At 43.0% G+C, this 23,599-nt stretch overlaps 1 pseudogene; it reads left to right on the top strand.

Annotated features, from left to right (window-relative positions):
* Positions 1-8,868: 8,868 nt before the first annotated feature.
* On the top strand, positions 8,869-16,258 carry LOC101639902 (annotated as a pseudogene).
* The last annotated feature ends 7,341 nt before the right edge of the window (positions 16,259-23,599 follow it).

The following is a 23,599-nucleotide window of genomic DNA, read 5'->3' as shown; positions in this document are numbered from 1 at the left end:
CAATGTGGTTAGTTGTTTTTTTTTATTACCTTATTTTGTTTTGTTTTTAATCCTATTATAGATTGAAGACTTGCTCTGCTTCTTGACTCTGGCCTTGAAAGAGTAGAAAAGATCAAGTTTGGGTGCCAAACTCTCAGTTCTTGTGCTCAGTGTTGAGACTGCTTCCCAAAGGGCAGATGCAGGGACATGAGGAGATGGTTTGTGGAATCCAGAGGTTCCCTGAGATCCTGAAATACATGGGACTGTCTTAGCATGAGGGCCAGGAAAACGATACTCTAGGATGTGTTTGGAGGGCCCTGTGATTTCCAGGTGACACAGTGATCATGTTTTGGCCTGCTAACCAGAAGGCCAGCAGTTGGTACCCGCAGCTCCTGGGGGAAAGATGGGTCTTTCTCGTCCCGCAAACAGTTACTGTCTTGGAAAACCACAGGGGTTCTCTATGAGTCATCATTGACTTAATGGTTGTGAGTTTGGATTTTGGGTTGTAAGGAGTTATAGTCTCAGAATCTCAGAAGGGCAGTTTTATCATGCCTTATAGGGTCACTATGAGACAGAATCAACTTGATGGCAGTGAGTTTGTTTGTCTGTTTTTGATAATTTCCAGAACATCATCTTTCTTGGCTCCACAATCAATGCTCACAGAAGCAGCAGTCAGGAGATCAAAGGATGCATTGCACTGGGTAAATCTGCTGTGCAAGACCTCTTTAGAATGTTCAAAAGCAAGGGTGTTACTTTTGAGGACCAAGGTGCACCTGAACCAGGCCATGGTATTTTCAATCGCCTTGTATCCATGTGAAGGTTGGACATTCAATAAGGAAAACTGGAGAAGAATCGGTGATTTTGGATTCTAGTGCTGGTGAAGAATAATGAAAGCAACATGGACTATGAAACAAAAGTAAGCACATCTGTCCTGGAAGAAGTACAACCAGAATGCTCCTTAGAGGAAGAGATGGCCAGACTTCATCTCACTTCCTTTGGACATGTCGTCAGGATAGTGTTCCCTGTGGAATACATCAATGCTTGGTGAAGTCGCAGGCCAGGGAAAAAGAGGTCGCCCCTAGACAAGATGGATTGGCACAGGGGCTGCAGCAAGGGGCTCGGATATAGAACAATTGTGAGGCTGGCACAGGCGCGGCAGTGGTTTGTTCGGTTGGGCATAGGATCACTCTGAGTGGGGAACCAATCAGTGCACCTAACAACAACAACACGTGGTCCAGGGTAACTTTAGACAATGGCCTGGCTGGGATGGATTTCATCCTGGGATCCTGGAGCCCATTTAATAGCACACACACAGCCTGCTGGTATTGATTTAAAGTTGAGGCCCTGAACCACAAGGCATCCAGATATCCCCGTCAGCACCACCCCTCGTGGGTCAAACCAGAAATAAACAAAGACAGAAAGAAGGTGAACCTCTCAGTCTTATCCTTCTAGGTTGAATGGCTTAGCCTTACTTAAGAGTCAACCCCAGGGTTTTATGCCTTTTGGCTCTAGACACTCTGTATTCACTCTGCCCATGAAGTTCAGGGAGTCTTTGGAGACTAGCGCCCATGGGTCTGTGCTGTCCATTCTACTCCTATGCCAAGACTGCATGGCCACAGAGGAGCCACGGCCACCTGCTCACCCCTCCGTGTAGTACAGTTATCCCTCCCACTTCAATCCCCTCACTCCTTCATGTTCATATTCTGAGTTATAGGGTCAGATTTAAATCAAGCCTCCAGACTAGCTTATTGGGTCCAGGATTTTTATTACCTTCCTTTTCTACTATTTGATGTCTTCTTTTTATTTAATGACTTCCAAGGGCTCCCGCGGTACCCAGATTACATAAGTGCTGGGGTGGGGATACATGCCAGCAGCCTCAGAGCCCGGAATGAAAGCATTGAAAGTGGATTTAATTTCCTTCCTGCACCCAGCGACTAGAAGAAAATGATGGGAACATTTTCCATTTTTCTCTTTCTGCAACAAAGGGAGAATTTGCCAAAGGAAAAGCTTCTCCTTTCTCATAACAGTTGGTGATTACTTTCTAAAGGCACTCAGGACCCGAAGGAAGTCCACATCGCCATTTCTCTGTTGTTCTTAATTTGAACAATCCAAGGTGATGGCTGTTAAGCGCATCTCCAGGGCTTCAGCTATTTTTAATTAGTGTGGCTGCTGTTTCTTTTTTTCTGCTGTTATCATGCTGGTGGTTGGGTTTTGCTCTTCAGGCTTCACCGTTCTCTGCTTCCTCGCCTTGCTCGTCCTTCTCCCCATCATATCCACCCCCAATTTTATAGGTGCTGGTAAAATTGTGAATTATTCGTGTCTATAGGGACAAAGGACTCCAGTTCGTTCTCAGAGCCTCTCATCACCCTCTCACCCTCATGATTAGAAGCAGAGCGGACCGTTTATGAGGATATGTTCCTTCTGTAATGAGAAAAACAACCAATAAACTCTACCATAAAAAAAGGATTATAAAATTAAAGCTGGGGGCCCATACATTTTACTGTCTCTCCAATTTTACAGATGAGGAAACTAAACCCTGCCCAGCAAAAACCACAGGGTCAATTAAAAGGTGGCGGAATGTGGTTACCAGACAGTGCTTTGGAGAGATGAGTATAGAAGATCAAAGGCATCGATCTGACTTGAAAGGTTAAAACCTGGCCAGTTAACCCCACCCCCACCCCTGCCACCTCTGATGCACAGCTGGACCTGATCAGGTTTTCAACATTTTCTGTAGGTTTTGGCTTTTTTTTGTTCATATATTGGGTTGATCTCAAATGTGTCATGTCATTGGGGGTCACCCTTTTGAATTCTTGTTATATGTCTTTCTGTTTTTCAGTATATGAAACCCAGGATTGATAAATGTATAGGGACCGAAAGTAGAATAAGGGTGTTTTTTGGGAAGGGAGGGGTCACAGTGGGGGGAAGGGGGCAGGTAAAAGGGGGAGATGATGTCAAGGAGTCCGAAAGGAAAAGAATGTTTGGAAACTGGCCGTGGTAGCAATTGTACAATACTGCTTGATATGATGGAATTATGGAATGATATGACATATGTATTAACTCCCAATAAATAAAGGACTAGGTGGAGCAGGGTTGCCAGGTTGGTCCCCACTCTAGAAGCCAGAGTGCCTTCCTCTGTCCTGCTCCCTGGCTCTGATCTGGCACCTGAAGGGTGCATGGCAGCATGGGACCTGCTCTGCCCTTCTGTGTCGCCCTCAGGGGAGCTTCGGACTATCTCTACCAGTGAATGGATACTGGGATGTTCGCCAGTTTCAAAAACCCAGAATTTAGAAAAAAAATTCTAATGCCCACTTCTTATCTTGCCCGTGACATTAGTCAAGGATCTTGGATGAGTCATTTACATCTCTAAATTTTAGATTGTTGTTGTTGTTGTCCTCAAGTCTGCTCCAACTCCAGAAATTGCATGTATAACATGTAACACGGCGCCACGCCCTACACCATCTTCATGCTCGTTAGCATTTTGAAGGCTACTGTTGTAGCTATTGGCTAGTGCCTTCCAAACTATATTGGGGCTTATCTTCTAGCCCTATATGAGACAATGCTCTGTTGTAATCCTTAATTTTTCATTGAGTAATTTTCAGAATTAAATTACTAGCCTTTCTTATAAATCTGTCTTAATCTGGAAGTGCTGCTAAAATGTATGTGTACAGGGTGTGGGGGAGGTAGAAAATTGAACAGCTTGCTGAGAGGGCAACTAAGGGGCATGAAACCCTTGTGGGGATGGGAGCATGTAAATAAGGTCTATGGGAACTTAAAGAAGTGATTGATCAGTTTCGTATCTCACTAGGCTTAAAATGAGGGGATTGCATCCTTGGGATTCAGCAACGCTGTAATGAGAACCTCACGTTTGAGGAGACAGAGAAAAAGAGAATGAGACATCTATAACGCCAAAGACAGTGTAAAGGGGTGAGAAGCAGCGATAGAAGAAAAGGCAGCAGCAGCCCTCCTGGAACTAGGCAGTCACAGTGGGCATGCTCGCCCATGAAGCGAGAGAGCTGAAAGTCTTCTGGTAGGAGGCTTCCTGGAAGAGCAAGCTGCACCTTGGCAGTGAAGGGATTTTGTAACACTCGAGGGAGCACAGCAGAGATCAGGGTGAAAACTTCAGGAGCCCAGGGACTGAGGGAAGGGCCTGCTTATGAGCATAGCTGAAGACTGTATTCTGAGTAAGTCTAGATGCTGAATGGTCGCCTCTTACCGTCCTAATAATCTCCGTGATGGTGAGTATTGACTTTGGGTCCTATAAATGACCCAACCTAGCAGGGCAGTAGAGAGTGCCATGGGACGGACCGCTGGCATCAGAATTGGTCAAAAGCTTTGGAGAGAGGTGCATGTCTGATCGCCACCTCACAGGAATCAGTCTTGAGCTGATGCTGATAGTGAGTACTCTCCTCCCTCCTACAGCTAGACACAGTCTGGTGCCACGCCACCATTCCTCTGTTGATGTTGAAGAACCACGTTGGTTATTATTAAATTATTAAAATGCTATTAAAATATTAAAGTTGAATCAGCTCCTTCCAAATTCAGAAAGAAATAATAGGTTTCAACTTTTAAAAATAAATGTCTGATTTGTTCAGCTCCCTGCCTCCTGCGGGCTCTTCGGTGGGAACTTTTAAACTGAAATCAAGGGAGTTTAGAAACACCCATGGGGATTCAGAGCATTCCCTTTACAGACAATTTCCAAAGAAGCAATGTAGTGAAGCCAATCGTGATGGACGAGTAAGGACAGAGGAGAAATAAGTAGGTGGACTTACATATATAGAGATATTCTTGAAATGAAGCAACTTAAAATGCAAAAGTTCCCTGGAAGAATACAAATTGTCTGGCTAACTGAACGACTACGAGGGCAGTCTAGTTGTTTAGATTTCAACTCTTTAATTTGCTAAAGAAAAATCATCAAGTCCCAAAGGGCTAGAAAGATCAAAAGAAACCAAGAAGTTCACTCGGTTTCTTTATGAATTTGAAATACAGTGAACCCTCGCCACTTCGCGCTTCGACTTCTGCAGCTTCACTCTATCGCGGTTTTTGCGTAACAGCGCATGCTCTGTCATTACTGCCACTGATTGGCTCATACTGTACACGCTTCTGTCTGCATCGCTATGTATTGGAGCTACGTATCAGATGCATTTTTGCTTTTGTACAGTGTACTGTAATTGTTTGTGATTTTTAAGAAATTTTATCTAAGCCCTATGATGGCTCCTAAACGAGCTTCTTCTTCTAAGCCTTCTGACAATAAAAATAAGCGCCAGAGGAAGATGCTCACCATCCAGGAAAAGGTAAAACTTTTGGATATGATCAAAGATGGCAAGAAAATCGTGGAGGTTGCACGCCATTTCGACTTGAATGAGTCTTCCGTTTGCTCCATCCGTTGTACTTCATAATATAATAAATAGTAAATGATAATTGTAACGTCCAAAATGTTTTACTGCATTTTCCCTTTTTCGTTTAATAAATTGGGTAATACGGGTGTAATGGTGACTAAAGGGTGTTTTTTCATGTCCTCTATGCTCTAACTACGAAAATATTTGATTTACAAATAAGGAATCCTACTTCGCGGAATTTCATTTATCACGGTAGGGTCTAGAACCGATTAACCACGATAAACGAGGGTTCACTGTAATCCCATGTTCACCAATAGAGAAGTGGATCAATATGTTGTGATATAGTTGCATGATGAAATACTTTGCAGCTTATTAAAATTTCTGAACACACATAAAAGGATAGACTCAAAATATAACATAATGGATTATTCATAAAAATGCAGAAGCACAAAGTAATACAATATGTTATTTATGGTTGCATGAATATACTTATATAGTAAAAGAGTAAAACTATGGTCAAAAAGAATTCACACTGAATTCAGACAGTACCTGTCTCAGTAGTGGATAAAAAGAAGGAGACCATCACTGGGTAGGAGAGGAAAAGGGACTTGAACTTCACGTAAGAATTGACTGAAGCAAACATACTTCCCGCATTGAACTTTCTAGTACACCCAGGCCCCACGGTTTTCCTTAGTGTTGTAGAACAGTGGTTCCCAAGCCTAGGGTACAACAGAATTTCTTGATGGCTTGTTAGAATACTAATTGCAAGACCCACTTTCAAAAATGTATGATTCAGTAGGGCTTCCAGTGGGTCCAGGAACTTGCTTTGCTTACAAATTCTCAAGTGATAGTCATGCTGTTGGTCTCGAAACTTTTGGAGCACCTTTGATTTAAAGTATATTGACCAGTAAACATGCATCTAAACTTTCAACTGCCTCATTTTAGCTTATTCATCTCTGTAGTCTCTTCACTTGGCAAATAGGCTTTCAAAAAGCATTTGTAAATTGAGGGAGCTCACTATGCTAAAACCACGCATACGCATATTCTGAAGTATGCATATGAGTATGTTGAGCCACACAGCAATACAAAATACTAGGTAATGTTTTGTTGGCTTTTCTAAAAATGTCCAGGCATTTTCATGAATGGCTTTATTGTCTAAAGAAGCTCTGGTGTAGTGGTTACCCTTTGAGCTGGGACCCACACCATCAACAGTTCGAAACCACCAGACACTCCTTGGGATTTTCTACTTCCCTAAAGAGTTACAGTCTCAGAAACTCACAGGGCAGTTCTTGGGTCACCGTGAGTGGGCATTGACTCAGTGGCTGTGACTTTGATTTGTTTTTTAATGTGAAGCAGCCACTCAGGAGAGAGTGTCAGTGTAGGGCCCTCAGGTTCTAACCCTCACGCCACAGTCCAACGATCACTTTTATAACTGCACTCAGAGATAATGAGACTGTTAGAAGCAAGCCTTATTGACAAAATTTATATATAATGCCAGATGTGTTCATTCCATTATGAGAAATGTAACCATCGCATTAGGGCATATCAATGTACTCTATTCCCTCCCTGAAGCAGACTCTCTTCCTGGAATAATCTCTTTTCTTTTTAGGAAGCCAAGATTTGCCTGATAGGTGTAGATTCCGAACAGTAAGAGTGAGTTGAGGAATCATGGCAGCCAGTAGCATCAAGCTAAACCAGTCTCCATTACCCCTCTCCCTGGGAAGCTCCAACCAGCCAACAGTGCCAGAAGGGAGAACTCTGTCCATGGCAGAGCTAAAGACATGATGTAGATCACTTACCTGTGAATTTTCTTATAATTTCATACAGAGCAGCTGCTTAATACAAATGTTCTTTCCTCCAAAATGTTAAGATCATCAAAGAGACTGAATAAGAAATGTAATTATGATGGTCTCTTCTTCCCTTGTTTTTGGAATTTGGAGTTAACCTGGCCTTTATCCATTCACTTATTGAATAGTTATGGAATACACCACTTTCTGGGCTGCAAGGATGAACGCAATACATCCTTTCCAATGTGTATGTTACAGTCTAGCGGGAAGACAAAGTCCAGGGAAGTGACTACCACACAGTAAAACAAATGCTATGGATTAGATGGTTAAGTCCAGGAGGTGGGTGCAGATGCTGCAAAGGACAAATACCTGTAGTGTGTTTGTAGCATGGATTTGAAGGTCACTCACTCACTCACCTGCCACAAAGTGGATTACAACTCCTATTGACTTTATAGGACAGGGTAGAACTGCCTCTTTGGGCCCTCCAGCTTGTAAATCTTTACGGGAGTAGAAAGCTTTCTCTTTCTCCAGCAATTTGAAGGCCCAGAGATAATTATTTTTATTTTTTTCTTTTACAAATTTTGAGGAGGCCTGGTGGCACAGTGGGTACTCAGTGAGCCGCATTCTTCAAGGTTAGCATTTTGAAGCGGCCAGCCTCTCCACGGGAGAAAGACTCGGCTTTTGCTCCCGTGAACAGTTGTAGTCTCTGAAACCAACTGAGGCAGCTCTACCCGCCATACTGGGTCTCTGAGTTGGCATTGACCCCAAGGCAGTGAGTTGAGTTCTTCTACAAATTCTAGGAGACAGGAACTGCTGGCTTCACCTCTGACACAGGAAGAGCTTGGAAGTCACCCCTCCCATTCTGACAGCAAGAACCACTGTCAGGGTGACAGATTGTAAATAATGACTTTCCATGGACAGTTCATGGATCCCATCAGAGAGCATAGGTTAGAAGGCAAATTGTCATTTGGAATCCAGGGAGACATTCAGAGACATAAAGCAACGAAGACCTGATTCCCTGAAGCTAAAGAAACTCTGAAATGGTGATTTTTAGTGGATTGCTAGAGACCAGGGAAGCTAACCTGAGATGGAGAAACACTTGGGAGCACCCACACGTGTGGGCTTTCTACCCCCAAACCCATCAGGTTTTCAAGGTGAGGATTCAAGAAAGATCTCTGCCTGTGTGGTGAAGTGAACAGGTTTAATATGCTTCTTCTTTTTTTAATTTTTTTAAATATGCTTCTTCTATCCGTGTCTCAGCAACCCCTGCAAAACAATTGGGTGGGAGCAAATGAGCCATCTCATGGGGGAAAAAAATACGACACAGATTTGGGAATGAATTTGGGGCTTGCACTTTATACTAGTTCCAAACTAAGAAAAAATAGCTTTTATGACATGACTCTGCTAAATGTCATAAAGGAAACTCAGGAAGGAAACTCAGAAGATGTGGGTCCTACAGCAACGTGTGGTGAAGACATTAGATGGTGCCTGACTATTAGAACAAAGAGCATCTGGGGTCTTAAAGGCTTGCTTTCAAACCAGCAGCCCTCTAAATGGAATGTCAGCTAAACCCACATGAAAGAAGCACACCAACATCTGTGATCCAAGGATTATAAATTAAATCATCCAAATCCAAAGGAGGGAATGGTGTCAGAGCTTAAATTGTGAGATTTTGGTGCGCAGAAGGCTGTGGATGACAGTGGAAGCCCAAAATACATTTGCAGAATCTGCACAGTGAATAAGCCTCCAGTGATTCCCTTGTAACCATGATTGAGGGCTGGTAATAACCTTGTTATCAAACAGAAAATATTGGAGAGACAAGTATAGTAAATTAAAATGATAAATCTGACTTTAATAGTTAAGATCTTATCACTTGATCTCATTTTTGATACACTTTGTGTTTCATCTGATTTTTAACATTTTCGGGGTGGTTTTTTTTTCTATATTGGGTTTTGACACTTGTATTTTTTCATTGTTGGTACTCTTCTTTTTTTAACATTTTGTTAATTTATGATTAATTAAGAGTTAACACATACATCATTCCATAGTTCAATCATGTCATGCAGAACTGTGCAATTGCTACCATAGTCACTTTCCCAACATTCTTTTACTTCCTGGACTCCTTGACATTGTCTCCCTTTCATCGCCCCACCCCACTACTCTTCTTGACGCTCTGTTATGTGTGTTTCTCTGTTTTGTGTGTATGAAACCCAGTATAGGTGAATCTATAGAAGCAACAACTAGAATAAAGATTCCTGGGACTACAGTGGGGAAAGAGGGGAGTACTAAGGGGGAGCTGATCTCAAGGAGTTTAAGAAGGAAGAACATGTTTTGAAACTGATTTTGGTAGGTTTTATACAGCACCGCTTGATATGTTTGAACTATGGAATGGTATGATGTCTGTATTAGCTCCTAATAAAATGGTTTGGCAGCTGAGGTGGGGGAAAACAAGCCATCTCACAAACAGGGACTGAGAGAATCTCAGGATTCCATCAGGAATCCTCTTGATCCATCGAGGAAGAAGAGCAACCAGTGGCATTGCCTTCAGTAGCAGAGGCCAAGACCAAGACATTAGAAGCTGCCACATGGGTACCAGGGGCCAGAGCGAGGAGCCCTGGAGAGACAGAGCCGAGGCCTTGTACTGCCAGGGTCATGAGGCAGTGAGGCAGACTGGCAGATGGGCTTTCTGGCTCTCAGAGGGAGAAGGCCAGGAACCAGATGCCTAAAAGGCTAAGGGCCAGAGAGAGACTTGGCTGAGGGCTGAGGGGAGGTGCTGCCGAGGGCCAACGATCTTAAAGCTTTATGCACCTGACTTGTGGTAACCTGTTAACTTCCCTAATGCACTCCCTTAATCATGAGCACTGTCTGTCAGTTCTGGGGGCAATTGCACCACCTTATAGAACCGGTGGAAAAGTAGAGGCCTGAGAGGATGGGCGGGTGTCGGAATCTGAAAGACGGAAGACAGACGGAGACAGACAGACAGAGAGGCGTGCCTGTCCGCTGCGTTGTGGCAGCAGCCTGGGGCTGTTGTGGAGATGAATTCCCTTTCTCCCTGCGCAGTCGGAGGAAACCAGGCGTTCTCTCTGTGCCTTCTTGTCAGCCTAGCGCTAGAAGGGGCAAGAGAGGAGTAATCCAATACGCCCATAAAGTAGACATGTTAGAGCCTACGTCCAACAAAAACGCACACTGCCAAAGCTCAATTTTGAAATCGGATCCCAGTTGGCAGGAGAGAACTCCTCCCCCACGTTTCCTGTTCTCACCTAAGTTGGAAAGAGGTAACCAGTCCACAGGGGTCTGGGCTTCCAGGAAATATAATGGAAACATTGCCAATAGGTAAAGGAGTAGGCGCCCTGGGAAGGAATACCACATGTGGGAAACATGTAAGGGTCACAGTCTTGAAACATGCTCTTACTGAAATATTAAGATTTAGTTTCAATAGTAAGTCCCTCCTCCTCTAACCTTTACCGGGACACCGGAAGAGTTTCAGGACAGTAAACCGTGGATTCTAGGGTCCCCGTGGGGTGGATTACATAAGGAAGCTTGGAAGCAAAAAGTAGGCAAAAGGAGGAACATTAGAAAAATCTGAAGCATCTGTTACTTATAAAGCAAACGGAATCCAGAGCCATCGAGTCAAAGCTAACTCGTAGAGACCCTTCTAGAATTTCTAAGGCTGAACATCTTTAAAGCAGCAGACAGCCTCTACTTTCTCCCAAGGAGCATCTGGTGGATTTGAATGGCTGACCTTGCAGCTAGCAGTCTAGTACTTCCCTAGCAGCCTATCACCACAAAAACTTTAAACACAGTCTGACCTGTAGCCATTTTCACGTACATGCTCTTGATTAGGAATAGAAAGGAAAGGGTCTCCACAGGTCTGCGGGCACTTCTGGACCTCACCATGGCTCCACTGGGATGCAGATCCTGGACATCAGCCTGACCATCCTCAGTACGCTGAGCACCATGGTGTCGTGTGCCCTGCCCATGTGAAAGGTGACCACCTTCATGGGCAGCACCACCATGGTGGTCCAGGTGGTGTGGGAGGGGCTGTGGTTTTCCTGTGTGGAGCAGAGTATGGACCAGATGTAGTGCCAGGTCTATGGCTCCCTGCTGGCCCTGCCCCATGATCTGCAGGCGGCCTGCACCCTCAGTGTGGTCTCCCTGCTGATGGCACTGATTGGCCTGCTGGTCTATCTTGCAGGGTCCAAGTGCACCACCTGCGTGGAGAACAAGGACATCAAGGCTGGCCTGATGCTCACCTCCAGGATCATCTTTGTCATCTCGGGGATCCTGACCCTCATCCCCATCTTCTGGACAGCCAACACCATCATCCCAAACTTCTATAACTCCCTGGTGGCCGAGGCCCCTCAGTGTGAGCTGGGGGCCTCCCTCTACCTGGGCTGGGCGGCCTCTGGTCTTTTGTTGCTGGGGGGTGGGCTCCTGTGCTGCATGTGCCCCTCAGGGGGCTCCCGGAGCACCAACCACCCATGACATGGCCCGTTACACAGCATCTGCTCCACACAACACATCTTGGGTGGGTCTGAATACCCGACCAAGAATTATGTCGGATGGGGAAGGGGGGGGGTCGCTCCCTCTCTCTACCCTCCCCCTTTTGCCCCCCCCCACCCCATGCAGCCAATTGATGGGCAGTCGTATTTGGCAGCTTTGGGGGTTGGTGTTTTGTTGCTGTTGTTGTTGCTGCATTTTGGGGAGGCCCTCTTGGAATCTACGTGGAAGATACCAGAGAAATTCCACCTCCAAGTCTTGTGACCTGAAGCTATAGCCCCATCCCCCTCCTGCCATGAGCTGTCCTATAGTCCTCACCCACCCCTGACCGCCACTTCCTCTTTACCAAATAGTGTCTTGCTAACATAAAAAGAAAGGAAATGGAAAAGGAGAAATGCCTGAAATAACATTGACTGAGAATCATCCAAAATAAATTACAGATCCCAAATCACAGAACACTCAAAGAACAACAAGCAAGATAAACACCAAGAAAAGCACATCTTGACATATCATATTCAAATGGCAGACATCAAAACAAAAACTCTTGAAAGAAGCTGGACGAAGAGAAGCATGCATTTCCCATCGAAACACTGCAAGGAAGGAGAGAGTTACGTGAGACCAAGAGTGGAAAGAATACACCAGAAATGCCTCATTTTATTTCAGCAAAATTAAAACCCTCAAAAGGAACAGACATTTACTTGCTCTGGCAAACAAAAACTTAAGACTCATTGAGAGCACAACTTGCACTGAAAGCAATGCTACCAATCCTCATAGAGAATGAATATGATCTATGACAGAAACAGAACTACAGGAAGATAGGAAGAGCAACAGAGAGGAAATAAATAATTATTAAAGAAGCATTTTTCTTATTACTCATAGATCTGAAGGATAACTGTTGGTTTAAAATAACAATAGAGCCACATCTTGGGTGATTGAGCATACAGGTAAGTGAAATGACTGACAAAAATGTCACAAAGGGTGGAGAGAAAGATTTGAAACTGTTCTAAGGCACTTGAAATAATTTGGCACTGTGTTATATGAAGGTGAACTTGAGTTGTTCATTATATACATGGATGTATATACACACATACACAGTGCTAAATAATGTCTCTCAAGAAAACCACAATGTATTAGAATGGGTTTGATAGATGATAGATAGATAGACTGATATTTTTATCTCTACCACTTCTTTGTCATACTGTGGTGATTCGTGTGTTGCTGCGATGCTGGAAGCTATGTCTCTGGTATTTCAAGTACCAGCAAGATCACCCAAAATGAACAGGTTTCAGGGGAGTTTCAAGACTAAGAACAGCCACAGGAAGTAATAGGCTATCCAATTCTGAGGAATTAGCCACTGAAAATCTTACGAGTAGAATCAAAGCATTGCCAGATACTGAAAGCCTCATGAACAGAAGCAAAACATTGTAAGATATAGTGTCCTATAATGCTTAGTATTTAATGTTGTATATATAATGCTTTCTGTATATATATGCAATGTTTTCTATATTATATAAAGAGAAAGAGAAATTGGTATCAAGAAAATGACTCATATAACAACTATATATATAGGTGTGTGTGTGTGGTGTACAGAGAGAGAGTTATATCAATCAAATGGCTCACACGATTGCAGAAGAGGGTAAGTCCAGTCTGGTTCTGGTCCATGTGTCAAATGTTAAGCTGGAGGTTCCTCCTGACTCATAGATGTGGGGATTGACAAACCCAGTTGTAGGAAGAACAGCCAGGCAACACAAAGATAAAGCCTGCATGCCACTCCACCTCCCTGTCTCATGGTCTCAGTGCTGCAGCCCACCTGCCATACCTTGGTCTGGATCCTTGGTCTGTCCCCTGGTCCCCAATGCAGCAGCCTCTGCTGCCTCTACTCTAGGCCTCCACGAATTCAGGCAAGGATCTTGAACTTACTGCTGTGGCGGCTCTTATTTTATGGTTCTGGGAATTCCCTCCAATCCTGTTTCTGAAATAACTCTCTTACAGATACTGGAATGGCAACTAATTTGACCAATCCCCTCTATTAGTATTTTACACATCCTTGGACAGAATGTCCATGTTAACAAATTCTACTTCACAAATACAATAAACATTTGTCTCGATTATTTAAACCGTTAAAGAAAATGACTGTCTTAGGTGTTCTAGTGCTACAATTGCAGAAATGCCACAAGTGGGTGCTGTGAGAAAGCAGAACTGTGTTTTCTCACAGGTTAGGCAACTAGACACCTGGGTTCAGCGCATCAGCTGTAAGGGAAGGCTCTCCTTCTGTGGGTTCTGGGGGAAGATTCGTATCTCCTTCAGCTTCTACACTTCCAGCATCTCTTGTTTCCATAACGATCTCATGGCTTCTTTCTCCCCCTGCCTGTCCCTGCTTCTGTGTGTAATCTGCTTTTTTATTTTTATTAACTCTGACATCACTAGGTTCAGGACACCCCCCACATTGGTTGGTCTCATTAACATAGCAAAGAAACCCCTACTCCCTAGCCAGATTGCATTCTGATTGGCACCTCCACACCCATTTGGAGGGGAGCACAACGGAGTGCACGATAGAGTACAACCGAAATGAAACACCTCGAAGTATAAAATTCATAGAAGAAACAGCGATAATGTTTGTGACTTTGGGTTGGGTAATAATGTCTTAGAAGTGACACCCTAAGTGCGGTGACAAAAGAAAAACAACAGGTAAATACAGCTTCATGAAAACTAAAAAGGTTGGTGCTTCAAAGGACACGATCAGGCAAATGAAAGGACATCTCACATACTGAGAGGAAATATTTACAGGACATCTAGCTGACAAAGAATCGATATCTAGACTCTATCCAGAAGACTTCACCCAAACAACCAACCCCCTTGCCATCCAATCAGATCTGACTCACAGCCCAGCTCTAGCAGCTTTCCCAGGGCTCCGTACATCTTCCCAGGGGCAGGCATCCTCCCTGCGCCCCCGCCCAGTGACTCATGCCGACCGCGTGGTTGGCAGTCCAAAGCCGACCCGACCAGACCATAAATCCTTAAAGAACACTTAGAGCATGATAATAAAATACAGTTGCATCCATTTTAAAATGGGCAAGTCACTTGAATAGACATCATTCCATAGGAGATATAGAAATGCTCAATGCGCATTTGTAAAGATGTTCAACATCTTTAGCCATCAGAGAGACGCAAGTCATAATCGCAGGGAGATGCCACTTCATAGCCACGAGGCAGGCGATAAAGGAAGAGACAAGAGAGTAACAAGTGGGATGTAGACGGAGAGAAAATGGAGCACTCATGGGCTGCCAGTGAGAATAGAGAATGACGCAGCAGCCACTTCGAAAAACAGCCTGTCAGCAACTCAAAAGACTCAAAAGATACACAGAGTTACCATATAGCCCCGCATTTTTACTCCTGGGTGTATATTCACTCTCCTCTTCACTGTCATTCCAAAGTGGGGTTGTAACCAGAACTTTTGCGTGGTGTCAGCATATTATAAACAGCCCTCTGTAGCCTGGTCTCAGCTTGATGCCTCAGACAACTGTCCACAGGAAAGCCTTAAGGAGGTTGTGGACGGTGGTGTGAGATAGAGGAAGCAGTTCGACGGGTGGCTGGGCTAGTTGCCATGTCAAGCAACGTGGCTCGGTCTAGCGCACTGTTTCTACCTGGATCTACAACGCTAAGTGTCCATTCCTATACATCCCCTGGGCTGCTGCCAACACAGCCTAGCAAATTATGCACTTCTTTTGGTGCGCATGAGACCTGTTCAAGAGTCACACTTGGCACAGTACCACCGGGGGCTATTGGAGTAGAGCCTGCTTATGGACTGGAAACCACACGAGGTTGTGGGGGTCGAAGCCTTGAGCTGGAGGCGGCAGTTCGAATCCACCAGGCACTCCAAAGGAGAAGCATGAAGCTGTCTGCCCCCATTACGACCTACAAAGCTTTAGAAACCACTAGTCAGAATCCACTTGAAGACAGTGGGTATGGGTACTCTTTGCTGAGCAATGTCATAAATTTAGCCTAAGAGGGCTTGGGGGACTTTGAGTTAAATTTTTATTTTTATTTCAAAATCTGAGAGACTAGACTTTAGTTTGGATGTTCAGAAACCCCAACCGGATTGCTTAAGAGGAAATAGTTCCTTTCAAGACCATCGTAGAAGCTTTCTTGTCCTTTCCGACGCGTGGAACTGAGAGATGAAGGCTCTGAGGGCGTACTTTCTTTCCTGAGCTGCCCAGTGAAATGACCCTCGTTAGCCGCTTGACTTTCATGGCAGTGTTCTACGGTCACCCAAAGCCTTGCCTTGGATAGACTCCTAATCATAGGCATTTAGAGGTGATGATTTGAACATGTGTTATGTCTTAGACAACGAGTGTTTCCTGTACCAAAAGCATTGCTGTCTATAAACATGGGCAGTGAGGTTAGAAAGTCCACTCTGCAAGCCAGACTCAGTTCAAGGATGCCGCCTTAAGATTCTGTTCCTGTGGAACCTCCTTTGGGACGCATTTCTGTAGCGGTTAGTAAGGTGCTAAAAGTGCTATAAATAATATGGAACAAGAGACTTGAAAAACAGTGGGAAAACCTTACAGAATTGTGGAGCTGGTAAAGAAGTTCTTGGCGAAGAGGTGGCTGCCTCAGCTTTTGGTCGTTGACCTGCAGACTGGCAGTCTGCAGTAATGTCAGGAGACACGGAATGCGGGCTGGGAAGTGGGAAAGAGCGAGCGCAATTTGGAACTTGAGCGGACAAACTGCATGTCCTAGAGACTAATGTGCGATCTTTATCTTTCTTTTAGGATCCCCAGTGACACAGTGGTTACGCCCTGGGCTGCTATCCAAAAGGTCGGCAGTTCAAAACCACCAGCCACTCCATGGAATAGACAGGCTTTCAACTCCCATAAATAGTCTCAAAAACTCCCAGGGGCTGTTCTCTCGTGTCCTAAGGGTTGCTGAGTCTGCCCCGTCTTGATGGAAGTGAGCACTTTCCCTGTGAAAGCAATTGGTATCCATCAAAAGAGCTTTATTGAAGCTGGGTCTGGGAAGTCAGAGAACATAAAGAAGATCAGGTGGTCTCGACCGCTACTCAAGACCACCAAAGGCAAGCTGTCAGATCAATAACAGGAGACGCAGATAGCAGAAGTCCCTGGCATTCCACAGCAATCTTAGCAGGATGAACGTTGCTGCTTCACTTTCATCTTCCAAGTATGCTGCAAATATTTCCTAGAACTAACTCGAAATTCATACCAGGCAACGGATTCTGAGAAGCATGGCTCTAGTTTAGCGAATCACCTCTAATAAGCAGTATTGGCAATATATCTATTAGAATTCCTACATTGAACATCAAGTTAAAATGTACATTTTTGACACTTTCACAATTTACTGATGAGCCTTTGTGTGCCCTAGTGAAACAGTGGTTACGAAATCAACTCCTCACTCAACAGTTCAAAACCACCAGCCCAGTCCACAGAAGAAAGGTAAGTTTCTCTACTCTTATAAAAAGGTACAGTTTTGCAAGCCCACAGGGGCAGTTCTACCCTGTCCTATAGGGTTGCCATGAGCTGGAGTCAATTTGATGGCAGTGAGTTTGTTTTTTTTCTGGTTTATTTCATTGAGATCCAAAGTTTATACACACGATATACATGCAAATTATTCTTTTCTCTGGTAGGCAGTAGTTATTTGCTGGTGATACATAAACTACGTACATGGCCTGAGATAGCTGGTCTCAGAACATGATATCCTCTACAAATTGTCCCTTCAGTCTGTTCACCAAGTGAATTCAATTCTGTGATGTAGGAGATACTGCAGAATACAGTAATGAAGAAACATTGTAGAAGGAAAAAAATTAAAGTCCAGTTACAAGGCCATTAAGAGCAACAGAGGAATTAGAGCATCTAAGCACAGGGAAAGAAAAATACATTATGAAATTATATTTGGGGAGATACAGAGTACAGAGAAAATGAAGAAATAGGCCCTCTTATGCTGGGTTTTGCAATGTTCTAGGCATTGTACATTATTAAGTCTAATTTGCAACTACACTACTAACACTTAGTTTCATTAACTTGGTTATTTTGACAGATGAATCTAAAGGCTCACTTTATTGGAATGCAATGTTCTCTACTGCCAGGGACTGTTTCATACATAGGCAATTTAACCTCTGTGATATATCAATATGGGGGTGTAGGGGAGACACCTTTACAATTACCTTTGATTTTATAAATGTTTCATTCTTTATTCTCTACTCCTCCTAGTCATTTCCCATTCTCAACAGCTATCTACAAAGCTCAGAATTGTTTTGGGCAAATCAAATGGTCCCTTTCTTTATTTAAAAATAGGACAATGATACTTACCTACCAACCATATAAGAATATTACAAGGCTCAATAAAACAATGTTTTCTGTAAAGATAACAATGAAAACATTTAGCAAGTATTTTAGCAAAATTAATATGCTTTTCTTTATGGAAATTTGCAGATTTGAACTTTATTTCTTTTATTGTCTTCCACACGCAAGCTCAGACTTTTTCTTTTTTACAGTTGAAGATGGTTTCTACCTGGAAGGAAGGAAAGAAGAGGAAAAGCTGATGTTGCATATGGTATAATACAACTCAGGTCTCAAGATGCTAACAGTCTGGAGAGAGAATACCTGATGTTTAAGACACGCTGTGATGAGTTTTAGTAGGCATTTTTTTAAAGTACCACAGTCGACTGGACGAAAAGGGACAAATTCTAGCTTGAGTCATTAGGAAGTTCTACTTGGAAGAGACAGAACTTGAGGGTTAGAAAATCAATAGTTGGAGACATTGCTAGAAGTAAAAATGGAGAAAGACATTCTAGTTAGGGAACATGTGGCAGGTAGTCAATATATCTTTATTTCTTACCTGCGCATGAAATGAATTTGACCTAATGTTGCAAGACACGTATTTCATGCTCTGTTGGCTAGGTGCATGACACCTGAGACAGTTAACGGGAAAGAAATAAAAACAACTGTTTCAGCTACCCACTTGAGAGTACTGTAAAACCACAATGCTTGGCATAGCAGCTCAGGTGATGGTGGTAATGAACCATTCCCCCTAAGGATATTGGTAAGCCATCGATAGTCACGAATTGACATTCCAACTCTTCTTTATTTTAGCATATTTCTTTTGTTTTGGTACATCTCATTGGTCCTATATTCTTTATCCTCCTCTACTCTCATACATTCTTTTTTTAAAAAATAAATCATTTCATTGGGGGCTCGTACAACTCTTATCACAATCCATCCATCCATCCATTGTGTCCAGCACATTTGTACATATGTTGCCATCATCATTTTCAAATCATTTTCTTTCAACTTGAGCCCTTGATATCAGTTCCTCATTTTTCCCCTCGCTCCCCCTCCCTCCTTCCCTCCCTCATGAACCCTTGATAATTACCAAAAAAATTTTTATGTCTTGCACTGTATAATGTCTCTCCCTTTACCCCCTTATCTGTTGTCCACCCCCCTGGCAGGGGGTTATAGGTAGGTCATTGTGATTGGTTACCCCTTTCTGCCCCCACCTTCCCCTTCCCCTCCTGCTATGGCTACTCTCAATATTGGTCCCGAGGAGTTTATCTGCCCTGGATTCCCTGTCTCACAGATCCTTTCACATAATTCAGGTAACATTTTTGAGCACCAGCTGTGTATTATTTTATATTAATTCATTCGAGTAATCTGTACCACATCCAAATGAAGTACTTATTCCTGATGTTTTTTCCCCCCTGATGGTTTTGCCTTACATAGGTATAATTTATCCTCACTCAGCTCAGACAGCATGCCTTAGAGTTCATTCCAAGATAGGCCTCTAGTATTATTTTGCATCTGATGATATTCTGAGATAAGCCATGGGCTGCTAACCACAAGACCCGATATTCAGAACCACCAGCCACTGAAGAGAAAGATGCGGCTGTCTGCTCCTTTAAAGATTTACAGTCTCAGAAAGCCTAGACGTCCTCTGATGAGTCTGAATCCACTCAATGGCAGTGGTTTGGGTTTGGTTATTTTTTTACTTGTAAGTGGTTATATCAAGCAGCGCAGAGACAGGACCATAGCATAGACTAGTTGAATCAAATTACAGTACTTTATTCCATCTCTACTCATTAGGGAGTTTCAAGTCACCTTGAGCCCTCTTTCTGAACTTGCAACACTCTAAATCTGGGGCAGTGTCTTAGGCGGGGTTCGCTAGAGAAGCCAAATCAGTGACCTAGGTGCTTGGTAAAGTAGAAGGGCAGCAACAAAGAGAAAGACCCTTGATGAGATAGAGCGACACAGTGGCAGCAACAATGCGCTTAAAGATGACAATAATTGTACAACTGTCACAGGACCAGGTGGTATTTCATTCTGTTGTACACAGGATCGGTGTGAGCTGGAACCAACTTCACGACACTGAAAACCACACAGAGAGAGAGGGATTTATATCAAGAAAATGGCTAACACAGTTGGAGAAGCAGACAAGTCCGAGTCCAGGCAGGTTCCAAATCTGTGGGTCAGATATTAGGCCCAAGGTTTCTCTTGACTTGTAAAGTTGTAGGGGCTGATGACCAGCAAAAATATCACAGGCTGGTGGCTGCAAAGGAAGATGAAGAATCCCAGGTCAATAGGTCAGCCTTGTGGCGGCAGAGCTGATAAACTCAAGGTCAGAAGGTCGGATGACAGGTCACTGATAATTCCCTCAATCAGCAGGCTGTGTTGCTGGTCATTAGCTTAAGTCCAAAGAACAAGAGTTTGATGAGCAAGATGCAGCATCCAGACTTGGCAAAAAAGAAACCTTCTCACAATGTCCACTTGTATAGGAAGCAGGCTATATTCCTGAAGCAATTGCTTGCATCTGAATTGTGACCTTAGTAAGGATGGTGCATCCATTCTAATCTTGTACCATTATGGAGGTTTAGCATTATGGGCTGGGATTATATTGTATTAGGTCAGATCATGGGGGATTTCTAGGTGTTAACCACCAAGCCACTGAGAATCCTGGCCCCGTCAACCTGACACAAAACCATATTTATAATAAGCAACCTTCCTCTGGAATTTCCCCTGTTTCTTCCTTTTATTTGATTCCTTAAGAGGTGTTCCTCTTGTCTTATTTATTTAAGATATTAAACCTGGCTCTGTGATAAAGGGGCATTGATGGCTTTTAATTAGTCAAAATACTTCTTCATACACAAATTAGCTACTACATTAATATTTTGGTTTCTTTGTCCCTAAATATAGAATACCTATATGTTGGGCACACACCTGAGGGCATGTATGTGTATTTGTGTGCACACACACCTGCATATTTGCTAGATCTATATTTTATTCTTAGCTCTACTTTCTCATATCTATATGACTTTAAGAGATACCTTTGAACCTCAGGCTTTTTGTCTAAAATCAAAGAAATAAAATAAAACAACCAAAAAAAATCGTTTGAATTAAATGAGTATATTTATTTCAAAAGTGCTTTAGCAAAGAGCAAGTTCCTCATCGTTATTCGTTCCCTTGTGGCACTTCACAGTTCCCCGTGCATCCCACGTCAGATGTTTGTTTGTTCATTACCCAAACATCTCTATGAGGATGTTGTCCTTCAGTTGAAGAAACTGAAATTCCCAGAGAGGTTAAATACATTCCTTTTAATTTATTTCAATAGCTTTACTGACATATAAGCCACATACCATACAATTCAATTATTTGAATATATTAAACAGAATTATACAATGATGGCCACAATGAATTTTAGAACATTTCCTTCATTTTGAATTCATTATTACTTGAACTCATTACTATAGAATAATGACTATTCATCATTATTCTCTATTTCCTGCAACCTCCCCTGTCATAATCCTAAGAAAATATTAACCCAGTAATTGTCTCTATAGAGTTCCCTATCCTGGATTTCATCTAAAGAAAATCATACCCAAGAAACCCCCTGAACAATAATAATCAAATAAAACAGAAAAACCTCAATCTAGAAGAAAATAATAAAAACTAGAGAAAGTTAAAAATAGGTCAAAAGGGGAAACAAGAAGATGTTAAATTTTAACTTAATTACATCTGCATTAATCCACTTTCCAATGCACTCCATCTGATAGCAAAACTATACATATCCCTGGTAAATGGTCAGAGGGGATTCTCCAGAGGTCTAATCCACAGGGGGACTCTGCAAATGGATTTCTGCTTTCACTGTCTTCCATAGCCGCCTGCAAACCAGGTGCTCAAAATTTAAGCTCAAATACAACTCCCTCCACTGATCTTGGATGTATTGTCTATAATCTTTGGATCACACAGGCTGCTGTGCCTCTTCTTTGTGGACTTAGCTGACACCTCATGCTGGTTTTAAGGCAAGTTTTTAAGACTCCGGACACTATTCTTTATGCACTATATGTTTTCTTCACCACACTTTTCCCTAGTATCCATATTTTCAATCCCTCGTCATAAAAACTGACTGCTCTTAGGTTCAGGCTTACAGTTCCGTAAGAACTGTGGGCTCAAATCTATTCATGTATCGAGATCTATTATATTTCCCACTTTAGTGGCAGCATTATCAGCTTCTCGAGAGATAATACAAGTAACCTCCAGGGAACCTTTGGTAATTTTAATAATACTTTCATTAAAATAGCCAATGGTATATAGCACTTAAAATACTATTGCGATAAGGGGGATTATCATATAGAGGGAGGCATTTTAGATACATATTTCAATGTATGGAATGTTCACTTATACATATTTAAAAATGTAAGTAACTGAATCCTGGTAGAGAAAACAATGAATGTTAGACAGCACACAATTCAATAACACTCACTCTTTACAGCAGAACTATATCTGCAGAAATAAGACATGTCTTAGAAAGCTTAAAAAATATGAATGTGAGATGTATGGCAGTATTAAGTTACATATTATTGTGAAACCTCAAAAGGTTTGAACCAAAGTCCAATGACTTCCACCTCCATGACCTTGGGTAGCAGGCCTCTTCTTCTCTGTAGGGATTTCCAGCTTTAAAACCAAAGGAGGAGACCAGGGCCTTTCATCTGCAATGATAAAGTCCAATTCACTTGGTGGGTTTTCCTAACCAACTGATAGGGCCCGTGTAGTATACTGTGGATGTCAAGAAGACAAAAATCTATAGGCTGGTAGCCTGTAGTGTGGCATCTGAGTCACCAAGGGCTGGAAAGAAATGCTGTTGGAAACTCGGTTCAAAGAATGCATGATTAGCTATATAGTACAGGGCAATTCTCCCCCTTGGGGGGTCCATGAAAGCAATGTCTAGCGTTTTCCCCAAAGACACGCAGCCCTCCCCCATGCACACCAATGCAAGTAAGATCATCTTCTTAGAAACACATGCATCCCCCGCTCCCCTTGGTCATGAATCCCCACCAGCATATACTTCACACCAATGTAGGAGTGTTCTCCGAAAAAGAGTGACTACAGGGCATTACCACATGGTGTGGACTGTTTGGTCCTCTCCCACACCTTCCCCCACCCATCACCCTCACCACACACAAACCTAAGAGAAACTGTCTGAAGCTGAGCTGTCGCCTTCTGTGTAGAAATTGTCTTTATGGTCAATAAAGGCAAGGGCGTGATTAATGAGGGAAGGTGGGACAGTCATGCCACCCCATTGCCTGGGAGGCTGGATCAAAGGATTTCAAGACCTGAGACCCATTGCTTGTGTTTGTCTTCATAGGAGTGGTCTCATACAATAGTTGTCTTCTGGGGTTGACTAACTACACTCACCTTAAAGTTCTCCAGGTCTGGCCATGTTGGGGTGGGTGGGTGGGAGGGTGGGGGAGTGCTTTGTGGTTTCACCATTGTTTTCATTGTGTATATGCACCAAAGTTTCTTTTTTCATTTTTCTACTGATGGGCTTTGGGGCTGTTTGCAACTTCTCACTATTGGAAACTGCGCTGCAATGACCGTCGGAGTGCATACATCTGTTTGTGTTACGTCTCTTACTTCCTGAGGGCATATACCCAACAGAGTGATCATTCACTGGATCATGTGGAATTGCCATTCCCAGTTGTTATAGGCAGTG

Source organism: Echinops telfairi, unplaced genomic scaffold, assembly GCF_000313985.2.
Source record: "Echinops telfairi isolate 266 unplaced genomic scaffold, ASM31398v2 ScPeMD7_7407;HRSCAF=8445, whole genome shotgun sequence".
NCBI classification, from domain to species: domain Eukaryota; kingdom Metazoa; phylum Chordata; class Mammalia; order Afrosoricida; family Tenrecidae; genus Echinops; species Echinops telfairi.
Note: the sequence above shows the minus strand (reverse complement) of the source record. Positions and strands in the feature narration are given on the sequence as shown.